Source organism: Cornus florida, unplaced genomic scaffold, assembly GCF_030987335.1.
Source record: "Cornus florida cultivar Cherokee Brave unplaced genomic scaffold, ASM3098733v1 CherokeeBrave_3.0.0_Hap2_Chr01, whole genome shotgun sequence".
Lineage (NCBI taxonomy): Eukaryota > Viridiplantae > Streptophyta > Magnoliopsida > Cornales > Cornaceae > Cornus > Cornus florida.
The window spans coordinates 92,638,684-92,659,736 of record NW_026775571.1 but is presented as its reverse complement, the minus strand read 5'-3'; the positions used below and the strand labels follow the sequence as shown (position 1 = coordinate 92,659,736).

General features: G+C 38.0%; 1 pseudogene; it reads left to right on the top strand.

The window, feature by feature from the left end:
- The first annotated feature begins 17,295 nt into the window (after window positions 1–17,295).
- On the top strand, window positions 17,296–19,931 carry LOC132306632 (equilibrative nucleotide transporter 3-like; annotated as a pseudogene).
- Window positions 19,932–21,053: the final 1,122 nt, after the last annotated feature.

The window sequence follows — 21,053 nt, the reverse complement described above, 5'->3', positions numbered from 1 at the left end:
TAGAGGGGTCAAAATGCAACATTGAATTAGAATTTATTTATTATTTAATTAGAGTTCAATTAATTTCTTTTAGTGGAGTAGAAATTAATTTATGAATTAATTGAATTAGGTCCATAGTATAATGGATAGGGCCAATTATTAATTCATTGTTGCCAATAAAATAAAAAGGCCAAAGGATTCTTACTCATAGCCCAACTTGATATCAGAGGCCCATTAGATTTAAGATATCATATTAATTTTAGAGATTGAGAAAAATATATTGTCTTCAATTATTATTTTTATTTTGCCTATATATACATGGGGTCCATGTATATTTTAGGTTACGCTTTTGTGCAATAATTTTAGAAGATTAGAAAAGTTTTTCTCTTTCTAGAATTCTAGGGTTAGTGTTCTCATCTGATGGAGGCTCCCACAAACTTAGCTCTCCAAGGTCATTCATTGAGGCTTATGGATAATTCTTAAAGGCAAGATTATTACCAAGAAGATGGAGATCAAAGGAGGAGGCATCTATCAAAGGGATCTACAATAAGTGAGAACATTCACTTTAGAGGAGAGATTTAAGGTTTATTCAAACCTTGATATAAGTTTTATATCTCTAATTGAATGGATCATCATGCTCTTCATGCATAAAACTTGTCTCTACACATGAATCAAAATCATTATTTGAAAATCCCTCATAAAGTTTTAAAAACTTCTGTTTCCCCAACAATTTTGGGTCTCTTTGCGTTATGAGAGTGTAAAATCAACCACACAATTGTGATGGTGCTTTTTTTTTTTTTTTTTTTTTTTTTTTTTGCACCAACAAACAAATTAGATTAAAGAGGAAACAAAATACAATCAGGGAGAAGAGCATTTAACAACCACGAAGGCCATATGCTCTACTCCAAATCGCCACATTCGGCTTCAAGAGCATTTTTGCCCAAAGTATAAGCCACAACATTTCCTCTACAAGGAACCCAAGCAAGAGAAGAGCCTAGACATACCTGAAGCAGGCTTCGGATGTAACAACCTGAATCCGTAGGTCCGAATCGCTAGCCAAGTCCTTACCCGAACCCGAGGTTCCCTAAGTAAGTAACTTCAATTTCAGGGTTAATACATTGTGATTATAATTCATAAGGACCCTAAGCAATGATTCCAAATCTTAAACTCAAAGATATCCGAAGAAGAGACGAAGCTCATAAAACAGTAGCATTTCAGTAGCCGAAGTGGAGCTTCGGCCGGCCGAAACAACCTCTGTACCGGTCAATCGAAATGGCCATTTTGGTCGGCCGGTTGTGACCTCAACAGAAACTGGACTTACTGGAGTGATCGGCCGATCGAAGTGCCCATTTCGTTCGGCTGAAATGGCCCTCTGAGATACAAATTCTGCATTGGACAACTATATGTATGGAAATGAAGAATGGTCTCAATGGAGACCTTAAAACTGACCCAAAACCATTTCAAAACACTACAAAATGGTACACTACATTCCACACAGTCAAAATATAAAACTTACACACCTTTTTCATTGATTCAAAATCATTTACATGCATTACATCATAATTACATCAAGTTGCAATCTATGTAACAAAATACATCAACTAGCATTCATGTGCCTCATTTCTAAATACAACAAGTTGAAGTTCACTAGACTTCATGTAATTTAGATACAAAATAGCAAAATAATCCCATAGTCCAAGCTAGGCCTGTGGTGGAACATCGTCTGCCACCTCTTTTCCTAATCCTAAAAAATGTTAAAATATTGGGGTGAGCATAAAGCTCAGTATAAGTCACTTAAGGCATTAGTCTTGAACTCCCTTGAGCTAAATAACATATAATGGGGTTGAAATAGTGTCAGGATCATGCAAAGGGAAATTCATGTACTATAAACAACTTAGCAAGTTGTAACTTCAACACTTAACACAATTTCACCAGATGGTATGCAAGAAATGGAATGTGATGCACCTATCCCAAGTCTGGTCTATACCGACCCAACCCACTCTTTTGGAAATCCACTAACTGACTTTACCGAGGCGAGATTGATAACTATCTCCGGCTCCAATTGTGGCAATGCCTGGCAATCGTTAAAGGGCTAGTATAAACCTTTTCACGCCCAAAACCGGGCCGCCCTCCCTCTAGGTCAAGCTAGCACCGGACTCGCGAAATCTGGTTCATTTAAAAAAAAAAAAAAAAAAATATATATATATATATATTCCTTTCCCCCATGAAGAAGATCTCACTTCCTAGAGACAATTGTTTCCTTTTCAAATTTTTCCCAAATTCCTCGTTTATGTCATGGTATGCTATGTAATGATCTTCCACATCAAATATCAATTTAAACATCATATCAAGAATAATATCATCATGGTATCAATGTAATCAACTAAAATTATAGCATACCTTGAAAGTTTAGTACAACAAAACACCAATATATCATGTGATATATATATGTATATGCACAAAAATTATTTACAAGCAAGCTTGACATGTAAACACATACAATTTCACATATTGAACATTTAAAACCTTTCCATTTCATTAGTTTTACAACTAAACTTGCAATTTAAGCACAATTCAATAAAATTAGAAGTTGTACTTAACTAAAGAGGCAAAACTCATACATTAGGAAAACCCCTACCTCAAATAGATGAAAAGCCCCAAAATCCCTAGATTTTCGAATTTCCCATGGGTGGCCAAATGATGAATTGCTTACACCAAAGTGACGGCCTCGACGAGCTCTCCGATTTGCCGCAAACGGCCCAATTAAATTCCAGTTAGTTGGACTTGAATCAAGCTTAAAATCTTGAAAAAGAAAAGAAAAAGAGAATGAAGAGAGGGGAAGAGAGAGCTGCCAGGAAGGGGAGGAAAATGAGAGGCCAAAATAGCCTCTTGGCCACTAAACAATATGAGTAGGGTGTGGGCCCCAACACTAACTCAAAATATCCACTTTTGACTTTTCCACCCCCACAAATATATATGTATATGCTAACCATGCCACATCCTTATAAAATACAACAAATAAAAATAATGAGATGCAAATAGACCCAAACAAAACCCCCATACTCAACAATTCCAGTAGCAGGTCCCACACGGGACTTCTAGCTCGAAAAATGGAAAAATACTGAAATGACAACCGGTGCATTTTCAAGAGTCCTAAACTCAATGGAATGCCCCAATTGACTCACGGAAACACCCAGCACACCCCATGGTGTCTGGTACGCAGGACGAGAAAAGATGAAAATACCCCTGAGAATAAAAAAATTCCACAAATTAAAAAATAACAAAATTCAGGAACATTACAATCTCCCCAACTTGAAAAGATTTTGTCCCCGAAATCAAACCATACCTAGGGAAGAAAACAACGTTGGATACTTGGAGCGAACCTCCTGTTCGAGCTCCCAAGTAGCCTCCTCAATTCCGTGATGCCTCTAGAGAACCTTCACCAATGGCATCATCTTATCCCTTAACACTTTATGTCGTGTGTCAAAGATCTGAACTGGTCCCTCCTCGTAGGAAACATCCTCATCAATGACTACATCAACCCAATCAAGAATGTGGGACGGATTCGGCTCATACTTCCACAACATCGATACATGAAAGACACTGTGGACCCTGTCCAACTGTGGTGGCAAAGCAAGTCTGTAGGCAACCTTTCCTGCCCTGTCCAAGATCTCAAAAGGCCCAATAAATCACAATGATAGCTTGCTACTCTTCTCAAACCTCATCAACCCCTTCCGTGGAGAAACTCGAAGAAAAACGTGATCTCCCAACTCAAAGGATAGCAGCCGTCTCCGCCTATCCGCATAACTCTTCTGTCAGCTCTGAGCTATGAGCAACCTTTGTCTAATCAGCTTAATTTTCTCGGTAGTCTTGAGTACAATGTCGGATCCTAAGGCGGCTGTCTCGCCTAACTCAGTCTAACAAATAAGAAACCTATAAGATCTGTCATACAACGCCTAAAATTGAGCCATCTAAATGCTCCCCTGATAACTATTATTGTAGGCAAACTCAATAAGTAAAAGGTGATCCTCCCAACTACCTACTAAATCAAGAACACATGCCCAAAGCATATCCTCCAAAATCTGGATGGTACGTTCTGACTGGCAATCCGTCTGTGGATGAAATGCCGTACTAAAATGCAATGGTGAGCCAAACGCTGCATGAAGTCCTGCCCAAAACTTTGAGGTAAACTTGGCATCCCTATCCGAAACAATAGCCATTGGAACTTCGTGCAACCTCACAATCTCTTTCACATACAGCACACCAAATGCGTCTGCGTCATTTATTGCTTTGATAGGCAAAAAGTGAGCCGTCTTGGTCAATCTATCAATAATGACCCATATAGCTTCATTTCCCTTCTGTGACCTAGGAAGACCTGTCACAAAATCCATGGCAATCTGTTCCCATTTCCACTGCACTACTGGCAATGGCTATAATAAACCAGCTGGTCTCTGGTGCTCAACCTTCACCTGCTAACAGGTAAGGCATTTAGCCACAAACTGTGTAACATCCTTCTTCATTCCATTCCACTAATACTGATGTCTTAGATTGTGATACATTTTGGTACCACCTAGATGAACTACAAAGCGGGAAGTGTGAAACTCCGGTTAGACTTCTTTATGACAAACCGTAGGGACCACCAATAAACCCCTGAACCGTAGACCTCCATCCGCGTGTAAGGTTTAATCTTTCACTGCCTCACCACAAGAAATCAGAGTGTGAATAGCAACCAAATCCGGATCCTATCGCTGTGGCCCAATCACTCCTTCGACAAGAGTAGGCTGAGCCATAAGATTAAATAAAAATGCTGACTCACTTCCATCATCATCGTCAAAATAATACAATCCCATTTCTGCCAAATCTTCAAGCATTTTCCACTTTCGAATGGGTAAACTAGCCAAAGTCTCCCGAGATTTCTAGTTTAAGGCATCAGCTACCGCATTTGTCTTACCCGGATGATTCTGCAAGTCAAAGTTATAGTCCTCCAAGAATTCAACCCATCGCCTCTATATGTTGTTCAAGTCCTTTTGGGAAAAAAGGTACTTGAGACTTTTGTGATTCGAAAACACTTCGAATCTTTCGCCATACAAGTAGTGTCTCCAATACTTCAAAGTAAACACAACTGCCACCAACTCCAAGTCATGAGTAGGGTAGTTAAGCTCGTGAGTTTTCAATTGTCGAGACCCATAAGCCACTACTCTACCCTTCTGCATTAACACACAACCCAACCCATCACGTGAGGCGTTACAATAAATCACATAACCCAAGCCACGCTCGGGTATCACCAACACTGGAGCCATAGTCAACCTTGTCTTCAACCCTTGAAAGAAAGACTCACAGGCTTCGTTCTATGCAAATCTAATCCCCTTTCGGGTTAATCTGGTCATAGGAGCTGCCAAACGGGAAAAGTCCTTCACAAATCGACGACAGTATCCCGTTAGGCCAAGGAAACTCCGGATCTCAAATACATTTTTGGGTTGCTCCTAATTCAAAACTGCTTCAATCTTCGATGGATTAATTGACACTCCACCTTCCAAGACGACATGTCCCAAAATTTTCACCTCTTGTAGCCAAAACTCACACTTCTTATATTTGGCGTACAAACGGTGCCCCCGTAGAATCTGCAACACTATACTCAAATGGACCTTAAGTTCTTCCCGAGTCCGTGAATACACAAGTATGTCATCTACGAAAACTACCACAAACTGGTCCAAGTAATCGTGGAAAACACGGTTCATTAGGTCCATGAATGTCAATGGTGCATTAGTCAAGCCAAATGGCATAACAAGGAACTCATGATGTCTATACCGTGTACGGAATGCTGTCTTTAGGATATCTTCATCCCTAACCCGTAACTGATAATAGCCAGACCTTAAGTTAATCTTTGAAAAACAACTGGCTCCCTTAAACTAGTCAAACAGGTCATTTATCATTGGCAAATGATAGTTGTTCTTGATGGTGACATGATTCAACTTCCGGTAAGCAATGCACAACCTCAAAGAACCATCAATCTTCTTAGCAAATAAGACCGGTGCGCCCCATGGTGATACACTCGGTCGGATGGAACCTTTCACCTTCAAATTGTCAAGCTGCTTTTTCAATTCTTCCAATTCAATAGGTGCCATATGATATGGTACCATAGAAATTGGCGCGGTACCGGGTATCAAATCAATAGCAAACTTTACCTCTCGGTGCGGAAGCAACTCCGTTAAGTCCTTCGAAAACACATCCAGAAAATTGCATACAACCACTGGATAATCGACCCCGCGAAACTCAATATCATCATCAGCGAAAAGGCTAACCAAAAAAAACGTTTGCCGATCCCGACCACTAACACCATAAAACAAAAGAATGAGAGAATCACATTGATTTCCTTCAAAACAGAAACAATCCCCATCTGGGATACACACTAAAACTCTACCCCTAAAACAATTGATAACTGTCCGGAAAGACGACAACCAGTTTATCCCAAGAATGACGTCAAACCCTGTCATCTCGAGAAAGATGAGATCGAACTCAAGAACCCGCCTAGCAATGGTAATGGAACAACTCCTACAAACTCTACCAAGAGTGACTGAACCCCTAATAGGCGTGTCAACACAAAATGGTCTGTCTAACTAACTGACCTCTAACCCCAACGACCGTGCAAAATGATGAAGCGATGAAAGAGTAAGAGGCACCAGAATGAAACAATACACGGGCCCAAGAATGGGAGATAAGAAACATACCCCTGACAATTGAATGATTAGATGATGGCTTGGCTGGAATGAGTGCATACGCGCGACCCTGAGTTCTCTGCCCCTGAGAACCACCTGCCTGATAACCAAACTGCTGAGTAGGTGCACTAGAAGAAGCCCCTCTGCCCGGTCGCGAACTTTGAGCTGTCATAGCTGGCTGAGACGGCTGAGGTGGTGTGATACCCCTCGATTCTAAAGCCACGGGTGATCAAGTCCGAGTACAGATCCGAGGGATACCAAATAATTAAGTATATAAACAAGCATTTGATTATAAAAGAAATAACTAAGAATAAATAAAATAGCAGAAAAGAAAACTAAATAATAAATCCTCCAAATGAATTATCCAAAACCTTTAATATCATTACAACTCGGGAATCCATCTATTAGACCCCTAATGATAATCCAACTGAAACAGCTGGAAAGAAAATCCCAAAACTAAAACATAAAATCCTATGTAGAATCGGAAGAATGATATGGACTGTCTCTGCTTTGCACGAACAAGCTCTATGTCTGAAACTGACAAACACAAATAATAATAGTGGGTCAGGCCCACGAACAATTCTTTCTACGACAACCCAAATAGAGACCAGAGAAACTATATATCTATAACTAACTCAAGCAATAACTATATAGTCCATACTACATAAACACACTAAAGGAACCTCACTAGATTATGGGGTTGCCTCAACCTGAATAGTAGACAATATGAAAAATGCACATATAGTGGGCATGAGTACCTAGACCTACCAGGGCACACAAACACACTATATCTAACAACACATTTCTAGAAATATACGCACCCTATCTGCTGATCTTGAGGCTCATGCTCATATCATGGCATATGTCTATATATATCTATAAAATATATTATATCCAATCTAAAGTAATCCATTATGTATCATCCAACTTGTTTAGTTGACCTAACACAAATATAAGTAGGACTTAATATTTTAATTAATCCATTCCCTTATAAAATAGATAGGACTTAACTGACAAGTTAATCCATCCCTAGAGTGCCACCATCCCATACTGGTGTACTACATCCACACAATCCAATAGTTGATGTAATAATTTAAGAAGTACATCAAATAATCCAGAAATAAACATAATAATATAGTATCATGTCATCACAAAATAGGAATGACTTATAATTCATTTAAGCTTCCTACATCACATATCCTACACAAACTGAATCTTAAACATATTGATATTTTATTATACAGTCAAGTAAGCATTCTTCAAATACAATTCATGCTACACATTTAATCTTAATTGTTAGCACAAAATAAAGATTAAATCCATTCATCCCTTAAAGAATCAAATAGCATGCATTGTTATATTTAAGTTTGTTTATAACTTATTTAAACTCATACCTAGTCCTTATTTGATGTTTAAGACCCTATAAATTCAATTAAAATTAATTCAACTCTGTTTACAAAACTTCCCCAGATAAGGCTCGAGTTTTTGTCCTAATTGCTCGAGTTTCTTGATTCAGGCTTGAGCTTCTTGTTTCAGGCTCGAGTTCTAAATCAATAGCTTGAGCTTTTCTTTTCAGGCTCGAGCTTTACATCCACGGCTTGAGCTTTGCCTCCACGGCTTGAACACTGTAACAACGAATCGAACAGTTTACGTGACTCAGCCCAGAATTTCACTGTGAAATCAATTTTTAATTTGTTTCAGGATTCTAAGGCATGTTTCTAAGCTCCATCAATACACAAACATGGAAGTACATCATTTAAAACATGTAAAATCTCATAAAGAAATCAAATCAAATCCATGAATTTATCAGTTCATACAACAAAAACAACCATGACAAATATAATTTACAAAACCTATGTTCTAGATCAATTAAATTATAAATTCCAGTTTTAATTGTTCTTTAAATAATCCTAAGATTATACTGGAGATATAAATTCCATAGATCAAAGGAGAAGTGTAGAACAAGAACTTGTCTTTAAGGATTTGATAAAAACCTTAGCCTCTTTCTTCCTCTTGCTCTTTCTTCTTTCTCTCTCTCTCTCTTTAAAATATATTACGTGATATATTTCTAGTCCTCTTTTTCAACCCTATAATTATATATTTATAGGCTAAATACTAACCCTACTTCTTTTCCCAATCCACATCAAATTAATAAAGAAAATAATAAAATTAAAATACCAAAAATGTAACTAAAATATATGTTACGTATAATCTATGCATATTCTTTTTATATAAATAAAATAAATACATCAGATTATCACTAAAGGACTTTCTTTATATATATATATATATATATATATATATATATATATATATATATATATATTTATATATACTATCCATGGGTAATATCTGTACCCATTAAACCCCTTATCCAAGTTGTCCATGGAATCCAATTGGTTGGCCCATGACTATTAACCATAACCATTAGAATAAAATAAAATAAAATAAAATAAAACAACCATTAAAAACATTTAATTCCTAACCATTAATTACAAGAAAATACATAACATTTGAGTAAACAAATACACATCATCTAACATATAATTCAACTTCAACTAAACAAGTATTTCAAATAAACACATAATCAATTAATTCATATAAACAATTAAACAAAAAGCCAAGAAATCAAATAAAAATTAAAACACAATTAAAAATAATTAATAAAATACCGAGACTATCCTTTTAAAATTAGGGGTATTACAGGTGGTGGTGGCGGTCGAAACCCTGACTGAACTGTGGTGGATTGCGTCTGTCTCTGCTGTGAATCCCCACCCCTGCCAGAACCACTGCCCCGCTGTGGACAATCTCTCACTCGGTGGCCCTGCTAGTTACACCCAAAACATCGAATCTGTGGACATTACGACTTGTAATGCCCGGGCTTCCTGCACTTATAACACGTGACATCTGGCCTAGAAGACCCTATAGATACCAATACTATAGGCGCAGATCTGACTAACTGCTGACCCTAATGGTTTATTCGTCTATCTTTTTTGTGACTGCCCTCGGAGCTACAAATGACCTGATAGTGAAATCAAGGCCATCAACAAATTTCTCTATCTTTCCTTCCTCATCCTCAGCAAGTCTTTGTGCAAACCTCAAAAGCGATGTGAACTTGTTCTCGTATTCTATAACTGTCATGTTTCTTTGCTTCCACCCATCGAACTCCTTCTTTGGTTCTTTCCGCTTAGGTGCCGGAAAGTACTTCTCGTAGTACAAATTCTTAAATGCAGTATAGGTCATTGTATCTAAATTGTGAGTGTGAGAAATAGTCTTCCACCAAATTTTCTCATCCCCAACAAAGTTATAAGTTGCCAAAGTGATCTTCAACTTGTCCGTCGCCAAATTCATAACATTAAGATGCTTCTCCACCCTATCCATAAAACTATCCGCAACGTGCGGATTTGGGCCGCCCTCAAATAGAGTCGGCATCAACTTCACAAATTTAGTAATGTGATAAAGAGTATCATCTGACTCACTTTTCTTTGGAGGTGGTGGTAGTGGTGCCGGTGGTGGCACAACCTATGACGATTACGCCCCTGTTGGCCAAAACACGTCATACAAGATTGCCTGTACGACCAACTTTAACTGCTTCTCATTTATCTAAAGAGGTGGATCAACGGTCCTCCTCGCTTGTCCTCCTCTTAGTGGAACCAAATCACATAACAAAACATCCTCCTCAACCTGCTCCTGATCCTTCTCCGTGGTATTGGAGCTAGAACTCTCACGGGATCCTTTCTTGGTAGCGTAACACTATAAAACAAGATAATAGATTATAAACAATGACACTACTATGCACACAAGAACGGAGTCCCCACACAAATGAGTTGACAGAAATGACAACACTTAACACGTTCCATAATCCCGAAAAACCCAACCAATGATGAGCTTGATCATGCTAACAGTATACACCAACTTTAAATAATTAACACGTAATCACATAGCAGGTAAGCAAGTAAGTAGGTAGACATGATTTTCAAACATTTAAACACTTCAACACATAATTGTGCAATTCAACCTCCCCATGCAATCCTAGGTAGGCCTATACCCGTCATCCTAATGGTATTCGAACCATTGCGTTTTGATACCAATTTTGTAACGACCCGAATCCGTAGGTCTGAACCGTTAGCCAGGTCCTTACCCGAACCCGAGGTTACCTAAGTAATTAACTTCAATTCCAGGGTTAATACATCATGATTATAATTCATAAGGACCTTAAACAATGATTCCAAATCTTAAACTCAAAGATAATCGAAGAAAAGATGAAACTCACAAAACAGCAGCATTTCGATCGGCCGAAACAACCTCTGAAACGGTTGACCGAAATGGCTATTTCGGTTAACCGGTTGTGACCTCAACAGGAACTGGACTTACTAGAGTGATCGGCCGACCGAAGTGCCCATTTCGGTAGGCCGAACTGGCCCTGCGAGCTACAAAATCTACACTGAACAACTATGTGGATGGAAATGAAGAATAATCTCAATAGAGACCTTGAAACTGACCCAAAACCATTTCAAAACACTACAAAATGGTACACTACATTCCACAACATTAAAATATAAAACTTCCATACCCTTTTTCATGGATTCAAAATTATTTACATGAATTACATCATAATTACATCAAGTTGCAATCTATGCAACAAAATACATCAACTAGCATTCATGTGCCTCATTTCTAAATACAACAAGTTGAAGTTCACTAGACTTCATGTAATTTAGATACAAAATAGCAAAATAATCCCATAATCCAAGCTAGGCCTGTGGTGGAACATCGTCTGCCATCTCTTTTCCCAATCCTGAAAAATGTTAAAATATTGGGGTGAGCATAAAGATCAGTAGAAGTCACCTAAGGCATTAGTCTTGAACTCCCTTGAGCCAAATAATATATAATGGGATTGAAACAATGTCGGGATCATGCAAATGGAAATTCATGTACCATAAACAACTTAGCAAGTAACAACTTCAACACTTAACACAATTTCACCAAATGGTATGCAAGAAATGGAATGTGATGCACCCGTCCCAAGTCTGGTCTATATAGACCTAACCTGCTCTTTTGGAAATCCGCTAACTGACTTTACCGAGGCGAGATTGATAACTATCCCCGGCTCCAATTCTGGCAATGCCTGGCAACCGTTAAAGGGTTAGTATCAATTTTTTCACGCCCAAAACCGAGCCGCGCTCCCTCTAGGTCAAGCTAGCCTCGGACTCGCGAAATCCAGTTTATTTTTCAAAAAAAAAAAACTTCCTTTCCCCTATGAAGAAGATCTCACTTCCTAAAGACAACTTTTTCCTTTTCAAATTTTTCCCAAATTCCTCGTTTATGTCATGGTATGGTATGTAATGATCTTCCATATCAAATCTCAATTTCAACGTCATATCAAGAATAATATCATCATGGTATCAATGGTAATCAACTAAAATTATAGCATACCTTGAAATTTTAGTACAACAAAACACCAATGTATCATGTGATATATATATGTATATGCACAAAAATCATTTACAAGCAAGCTTGACATTTAAACACATACAATTTCACATATTGAAAATTTGAAACCTTTTCATTTCATTAGTTTTATAACTAAACTTGCAATTTAAGCACAATTCAATGAAATTAGAAGTTGTACTCAACTAAAGAGGCAAAACTCATACATTAGGAAAACCCCTACCTCAAATGGATAAAAACCTCCAAAATCCCTAGATTTTCAAATTTCCCAAGGGTGGCTAAATGATGAATTGCTTACACCAAAGGGACAGCCTCGATGAGCTCTCCGATTTGCTGTAAACGGCACAATTAAATTCCAGTTGGTTGGACTTAAATCAAGCTTGAAAAAGAAAAGAAAAAGAGAATGAAGAGAGGGGAAGAGAGAGCTACTGGGAAGGGGAGGAAAATGAGAGGCCAAAATGGCCTCTTGGCCACTAAACAATGTTAGTGGCCCCAACATTAACTCAAAATATCAACTTTTGACTTTTCCACCCCCATAAATATATATGTATATGCTAACCATGCCACATTCACATAAAATACAACAAATAAATAATAAATGAGATGCAAATGGACCCAAACAAAACCCCCGTACTTAACATTTCAGGTAGTGGGTCCCACACGGGACTTCTCGGCTCAAAAAATGGAAAAATGCCGAAATGGCAACCGGTGCATTTTTAAGAGTCCTAAACTCAATGGAATGCCCCAATTAACTCATGGATACACCTGACACACCCCACGGTGTCCGGTACGTAGGACGAGAAAAGACGAAAATACCCCCAAGAATCAGAAAATTTCAGAAATTAGAAAATGACAAAATTCAGGAACATTACATCGGATATCCTGGAACACAACCATTTGAGCCTCAACTGAAGCTTGCAACATCATAAGAGGCTTGCAATCTCCCTCAAAAACAACGTCACTATACCCCTAACTTCGAAGAAGTAAAAGAGATTCTCTTAACATCAAACTTTTAGCGAGCGCTGGACAAGGAACGTGATCAAAGAACACTGAAGAAACTTTTATGGGGAAGCCGAGGTGATTCCGAATGATCATTCCCCCCACAAGAGTGCCTACTAGAGTTGAAAGCTGCATCAAAATTAATTTTAGAACCCCCTATCGCCGGTGCCGACCACATTACGAAAGGGGAGGGAGAAGGAGATGAAGGAATGGATAGAAGGCTATTCTACCGCGTTATCTCCTGAAATTCCTGAAAATCAACCAAAGCCTTATGGGCTGCATCAAAGGGATCCCACCTCTTTCGCTTGAAGACAAAATCATTTTGATAATTCCAAATGGTCCAATAAATGAACGCCGCGAGACCTGTACCATCAGAGGAGTCGTTAAAGTGCTGCCAACAATAAAAAATATCCACCTAGTGCTTTTTCCACACAGTAGGAGCTTGAGAACAAAAATCGATTCTGAGCGGGCTCAACTTCCAAACAAGACAGGCGAAAGGACAAAGGCAGAGGAGGTGGTCAACAGTCTCAACAGATGTCTCGCAAAGAGGACACTTTGAAAGGATAGACGCCCTGCGACGACAGAGTAAATTATTAACAGGAATGCGATTATGAAGACTCTGCCAATGAAATAAAATAATTTTCTTGTGAGCGTGGATATTCCACACATTACACCACATAAACCCAAAATCCGCATCAAAACTGCATCCTTCAAGAGAAGGAGACTGAGGCAAGTTAAGAAGAGTCGAGAGGGCCACATGGTACGCACTTTAAACAAAGAAACTCCCATCCTTCGAAGCTCCCCACACCTTCCAATCAGGCTGACGCATTAAGCTAAGAAGAATCTGAAGAATAAGAGCCCGGTCTCTTTGATTAAAACAACGACCAACCTTATCAGAATTCCATGTATATAAAGAAGGGTGAATCAAATCAGCCACCAAAGAAAAATCGGCGCCATTTTACAACGATGTAATAGAAAGGTTAGAAGAATCAGGTAACCAATTATCGCTCCAACAATTCACCATACCCCCATCCCCTATACGCCATTTCAGGCCCTTTCGAATAACCTCTCGGGCTGAGAAGATGTTTTTCCATACCCAAGATGCGTTAGACCAATCCGGAGAGTCGACGAAATTGCAATCTTTGAAATGTTTCTTTTTAAAGGATTTGTACAACAAAGACGAGTCGCCAATCTCCATACGCTAAGCCAGCTTGGCCAGAAGCGCCAAATTGAAAGCTTCAATATTTTTAAAGCCAATGCTGCCCTCCACTTTGGGCTTACACAAATCATCCCAGCAAATTCATTTTATTTTATTGGATTTCTCGACATCACTCTACCAAAAGTTCATAATTTTTCTAGTCAGGGTCTAGTAATTCTTCTTTGGAAGCTTGAAACACTGCATGGCAAAAATTTGGGAGGAAGAATGCACCAATTTGATCATTACTTCCCTACACGCCTTAGACATTAGCGGGCCTTTGAGCAATTTAGTTTTGGAAGAAAGCTTTTCAGATAAAAAGTTAAGAGCCCTGACCTTTGATCTACCCAAGAAAAATGGAAAACCTAGGTACGTGTTGTCCCAATCCACATTATTGATCCCCAAAAGATGTCTGCAAAACACTTTCTGGAGAAAGGGAGTATTTAGAGCAGAGTAGATGCAAGATTTTTCCAAATTCACAAGCTGGCCTATTAAAGTGGCATATCTATCAAGAATAAATTTGACTCGACTCACCTCCTGATCGCGAGCCCAACAGAACATTAGGGCATCATCCGCAAACAGTAAATGTGAAATTAGAGGGCATCCTCTGCACACCCGTAGGCCAAGATGTTGAGATGGTCTACCAGAAGAGTTGAATAAGAGGGAAACTCCTTCTATACAAAACAAGAACAGGAAAGGAGATAACGGATCACCTTGATGGAGACCTCAGAAGGAATAAAACTATCTCCTTTGTCCCCATTAATCAAAACCGAATAAGAAACCGAGGAGATGCACTCCATCATTAGATCAACCCAACGTTTATCAAACCCCAAATGCCCTAAAAATTTACAGAGGAAGGTCTAACTCACTCTATCATACGCCTTAGCCATGTCCAATTTAAGCGCTGAAAAACATAAGTCTCCGTTCTTCTTGGATTTCAGGACATGAAGAAGGTCATGAGCCTCAACAATATTATCATGGATTAGTCGATTAGGCACGAAGGCACTTTGGGTCTCGCTAATGAAAAGAGGGAGGAGAGGCTTGAGGCGGTTTGCTAAAACTTTAGAGAAAAGTCTGTAAGTCACATTGCAAGGAGAAATAGGCCGGAAGTTAGACATAAGAGTGGGATGGTTAACCTTTGGGATAAGCACTAGGATTGTAGAATTGAGACTTTGGGGCAACTGACCACCGTGGATAAAAGAATTAAAACCTTTCAATAGATATTCCTGGTAAAAGATTGACAGCTTTTATCTCTATGGAGCTTGAAAATGACTTGTACTTGACCCTCGTAAAAGGTCTCGGACTGCTTTTCAGCACCTCCCAATTGGATTGGAAAAAAAGTGGAGTGAAACCGTCGGGCCGGGGCTTTGTGAGGCCCATGCTTGCAAGGGCAACCCGTAGTTCATCTTCAGAACCCTCTGTCAAAAGAGTTAAATTCATCCCTTCTGTGACCTTTGGAGAAACCGAATTCCAAAATACTAGATCATCACGATCAGGGGAAGATGCAAAAAGATTTTGAAATTAATCGTCTGCCACCCTTCAAATCTCATATTTCCGACGTCTGATTTTGGCTTTCTGGTGGAAGAACTTTGTATTTTTATCACCATGATTCAGCCACGCGATCCTGAATTTTTTAAGCCAATAAATATCTTCTTCCCTCCAAGCATTGCCAAGCTCCTGTTCCAATTTGAAGCATTCCTTAGGATCATAACCCAGTACTTGCTCTTTAAGGCTCGCTTCAGGGACTCCTCCAACCTTTTGGTTTTAGTCTGAGCATTATTGCATTTGCCCCTCCGCCAAACTTGGATATCCGTTTTTTCACTTTCACTTAAAAATTACTATTAATTGCTGAGCATAATCGTCGACAATATTGAGGTGTCCAACCTAACCAAATAAAACATTAGATGTCCAAATCAGTAGCTTAATTCATTTTTCACAACAAAATATTACTCATGGTTTTGGAGCATATTCTTCTTGGTGATTGAGCTCAATGTTCAAATTTATTTGTAATATCTTATAATAATGCACCGATATTAAACTATTTTAAGCCACAACCAATGTCCAAACCAAGTCTGCGGAAAAGAAATACCCAGAGAAAAACAGAGCAGAACCCAAGAAGAAAAGTGTGTTTTCAACCGAATATTGTGGAAAACCCGGCAAAGGTTTCTCCGGAGGTAGGTACTGTTGGGCCTCGGACTCCGGCGAGGTCACCGTGTTTGATCAAGACCAGAGGTTCAGGCACGCCTTACCAGTGCAGAGAAATGTAGCAAGTGCAGGTTTGATAGGCTCGAGACTTCGTCTTATTGGCTTGCTCAGATCAAATTGGCGTAGTCTGTGGGCAAGCATTTTGTCTCGGCTGCATTCTTTCGACTCGCCTTTGAATCTAAAGCTGAGGTTTCAATTTCTTTATTAAAGTTTTCTTTCTTTTTCTCTTGTGCTCTTAAAATTCCTTTGATTTCCTTAAAACAAAAGTTAAATTTTCATTCTCACAAAGGTAAGCTCATCTTTTCTCTACTCCTGATAAGGTTTCTGATCTACATTCTTCATATAATATGTTTGTGTGTGTGTGTGTCTATATATATATATATATATATATATATATATATATATATATATATATATATATATTACTGTAAGTGTGTGTTATGTACATGATATAGTTAGTTCATGTTGCATTCCTATATTCTGTTCCAGATTTGATCTTTTAGGCATATCATCACTAATTGATTCTTGCATTGTTTTTCACTTATATTGTTCTTGGAATTAGTCAAATTTAACTTCTTAGAATATTTCTTTTGTGTTGGATTTTTATGCTGCATATTTTTGTTTTGTTTTAGTTTTAATGTACCATATATTATAAGTTTTTGTTATAGCAAATTGCATAATCATTTCCATTTAAAGAGTCAAATAGCATAAAAACATGGGAATGCTGCTTTTCTTGATTCTATAGGTTACTTCTGTTAATACGAAAGAAGACATGAGTATTGCTGAAGTAAATGGAGCTCCAACCAGGCTTGAGGTTTGTGACCCAAATTGACTTATACAGAGGAGTGGAATTATACAAGAAGAGAAGTAATTTGTGTTTTCATTCCCAAAAAAAACCTTTTTTTTTTTTTTTTTTTTTCAGGGAAGGTTTAGTGCAATGGTAGTATGTTGGATTCTTGGACTCGGGTCCGTCGTGTCATGGAACAGTATGCTGACAATTGGAGACTACTACTATAAATTGTTCCCGGTACTTCACCCATAGTCAATTTCTAACCCTTTCATCTTTTCAGATTATGACTCTTTGCTATACTAATATAGAACTATTCCAGAGGATCGTGTGAAAGGTTTTATTAAAGTGTTCTTTGAATTACATACCAAAAAATTAGTCTCTGAATTGACAAGATAGGATTAGATTACTTGGCACTCGAGTTAGAGTGGTTTGTATGATTCTTAATATGCTGTAGAGTATGGAGATATTGATATACTTTTCAGTTTAGTGAAAGTTGAAATAAAGTATGGATTCCTCGACTTTGACCAATGCAAGTTGATTCAGTCTAAAACAATTGCAGACATCTTTCCCCTAATTTACATCATAATATCATGAATAAATTTCCCACCAGAAATTGAATGTCACAAAACACTTATTTAAGTAAAATATTGATTTTAGATGTATGTGCACCAATTTCTTTGACGAAGTTTTTCTTTTGCATGGCAGGAATATCATCCTGCCAGGGTACTTACCCTCGTTTATCAACCATTCACATTGGGTACAATTGCGACACTTTCATACTATGAGTCAAGGATTGACACCAGACGACGTAACATAACAGGATACAGCCTTTTCTTCTTGAGTACTTTGTTGCTCTTAGTTGTAAGTATTGCCACTGCTCTATTTGTATGATGGTGTTGTCCATGTTCTTGAATTCTCACCATTTGATTTTAGTAATCCATACTTCAAAGAAATTCAACTCAGAATTATGCTTCCAGCCAGGAAAAGGAGGGATTGGAACTTATATTGACAGTTGGATTTAGCTTCATTTTTCTTTCATTTTTGACAGTTGGATTTAGCTACATCAGGAAAAGGAGGGATTGGAAGTTATATTGGTATATGTGTCTTAGTTGCTGCTTTTGGGGTTGCACATGCCTATGTTCAAGGTGGAATGGTTGGAGACTTGTCATTCATGAGCCCCGAATTCATCCAAGTCAGTCTTGTGGTTAAATATATATTTTTCTTACGCTCCTTGACCACTTTTGCCTTCATCTTGAAGGTATTTGAATCAAATTACTAGCTTTATGAATATTCCTATTATGGATGTTGCAGTCATTTCTAGCTGGTTTGGCTGCATCAGGAGCTCTGACCTCTGCTTTGAGGCTAATCACAAAAGCAGCATTCGAAAAATCTGATGCTGGTCTTCGCAAGGGGGCTAGTATGCACAGAACAATTTCAGATTTTTATCGTGAACTTTCAAAAGTTATGTTGATAACTATATCTGTTATCACTTCTTTTGCAGTGTTAATCCTTGCCATCTCTACATTCCTTGAGTTTCTATGTATATTTCTGTATGCAATCTTCTTTCCCAAACTGCCAATTGTGAAACACTACCGCTCAAAGGCAGCCTCAGAAGGATCGACAACTGTTTCAGCTGACCTTGCTGCTGCTGGCATACAAACACAGGCAAGTTAAAGAAGTGTAAAATTTTTTTCAATCATGCAAAACTCAATGTTCAATAAGGTAATTTTTGGAATCTATGCAGACTGAAGATGATGCTAAGACACTGGAGCGGTTGAGCAACAAACAATTGTTCTTTCAGAACGTAGATTATATGTTCGGCATTTTTTTAATATATGTCTTGACTTTGTCAATTTTCCCTGGGTTCTTGTATGAAAATACTGGATCACACCAGTTAGGTTCATGGTAAGTGGTCATTTATGACATTGCTAGCGTTAGCATATCTTTGATGGTTATTTTACGACCATTTTTGTCATGCCCTGTGAAACAACTATTTCTTTGAAAGCATATGGTTAATATTTTCTAGATTCAATGAGTTTGACCTCAAATTTGATGCTGCTGGTGTATCTTCTGAACACTAACTAGAAATTTTGCACAATTGGTGATCTTTCAGGTATCCACTTGTTCTGATGGCAATGTACAACGCCTGGGATCTAATATCAAGTTACATTCCCCTCGTAAAGTGCCTGAAATTGGAGTCAAGAAAGGGGCTTATGGTTGCGATACTGTCCCGTTTCTTGCTCATCCCTGCACTTTATTTCACTGCAACATATGGTGATCTGGGATGGATGATAATGCTCATATCCTTCTTGGGACTAACCAATGGTTATCTTTCCGTTTGTGTCCTTACAGTGGCTCCTAAAGGCTACAAGGTTGGTGAACATTATTCTTCATGAAATTCTTCGAATACATAGCATCAGAGTCCAAAATCTGCATGAATTCAAAATTTTCCTTCTAAATTTTTTCCTGGTTTTTTGTTTTGTAGGGTCCGGAGCAAAATGCAATGGGCAATCTGCTAGTGTTATGTCTTTTAGGTGGCATATTTGCAGGGGTTGCCCTCGATTGGTTGTGGCTAATTGATAATGACAAATTTTAAAGAGCCAAATTCTTGATCTTGATTAAAGAAAGTCAATTCCTCACACAAAGTACTTCAAATCTGGATGGACATAAAGCAGGAGCCATACTCGAGCACTAGCAAAAATTACTGAGCTACCCGCAGAATCTTAATCCTTAATCTGGAATGTGTTTCCAGATAGTATAAAAGAAGGTAGTTTGTGTGGACATGAAATAAAGGTCGAGAAACTTTTATGGAGTATTAAATCAGCTAATTAAACTAGAGAAATAGGTCAAGCAGTAACACTTATAAATCTGATGGACTTTAAGCAGAAGATACAAAATCAGGGCTGAGCACTAAGGACATTTTAATTTTTCAGTTTGGTCGGATTTTTGTGACCCCTGCCAACCAACACCCAAGCATAGTATAGTATTGATGTCTCATGTAGAAATAATGTAAAGTATTGGTGGCCGGATTGATAGCAGAAAATTTTTATTTTCACTTAAAAATTATTGTAATTACACATGTCATAACCACATGTGGCCACGTCAGCAGGGAGGGATGGAAGTATTTTTCCAAAAGAAAAATGATAATTCTAAATTGTATACTAAGCCTAAAAGGAATAATTTTCCAAACCCTAAGGGTAAAGGCAAGCCTAAATTAGAGGCTAAAAGTATTTTAAATGTGGACGCATTGGACACTATGCAAACAAATGCAAAACTAAGGAGAAAAATACCAATCTTCAAATTGATGAAGATTTAAAACTCCAATTAAGGAAATTATTACTTAATACAGTTCTTCTGCGAAAGACTCCTCTGATAATGAGGAAATAGTAATGGAATTACAGTAGTCTTCTTATTCTGAAGAGAATAGTAATCCAAAATGCTCTTGTCACCGTGAACAAGATTATTATTAAGCTATTGTTGAGATGAATGGACTTAGTCTAAATGTTTTGACTAGTCATCAGCAATCCTTATTAGATCTTATAGATCAAGTTCAAGATCCTCAAATTATTGATGATATATTAATATTTTCAAAATCAATTAATCAGCATTATAAACATTTGAAAATTTTCAAAGAAGTTATTTACAAAAGTGGTTTAACAGTTTTTGCCCCTAAACTTAAGATGTTTCTTACACAGGTAAAATTTGTGGTTATGATATA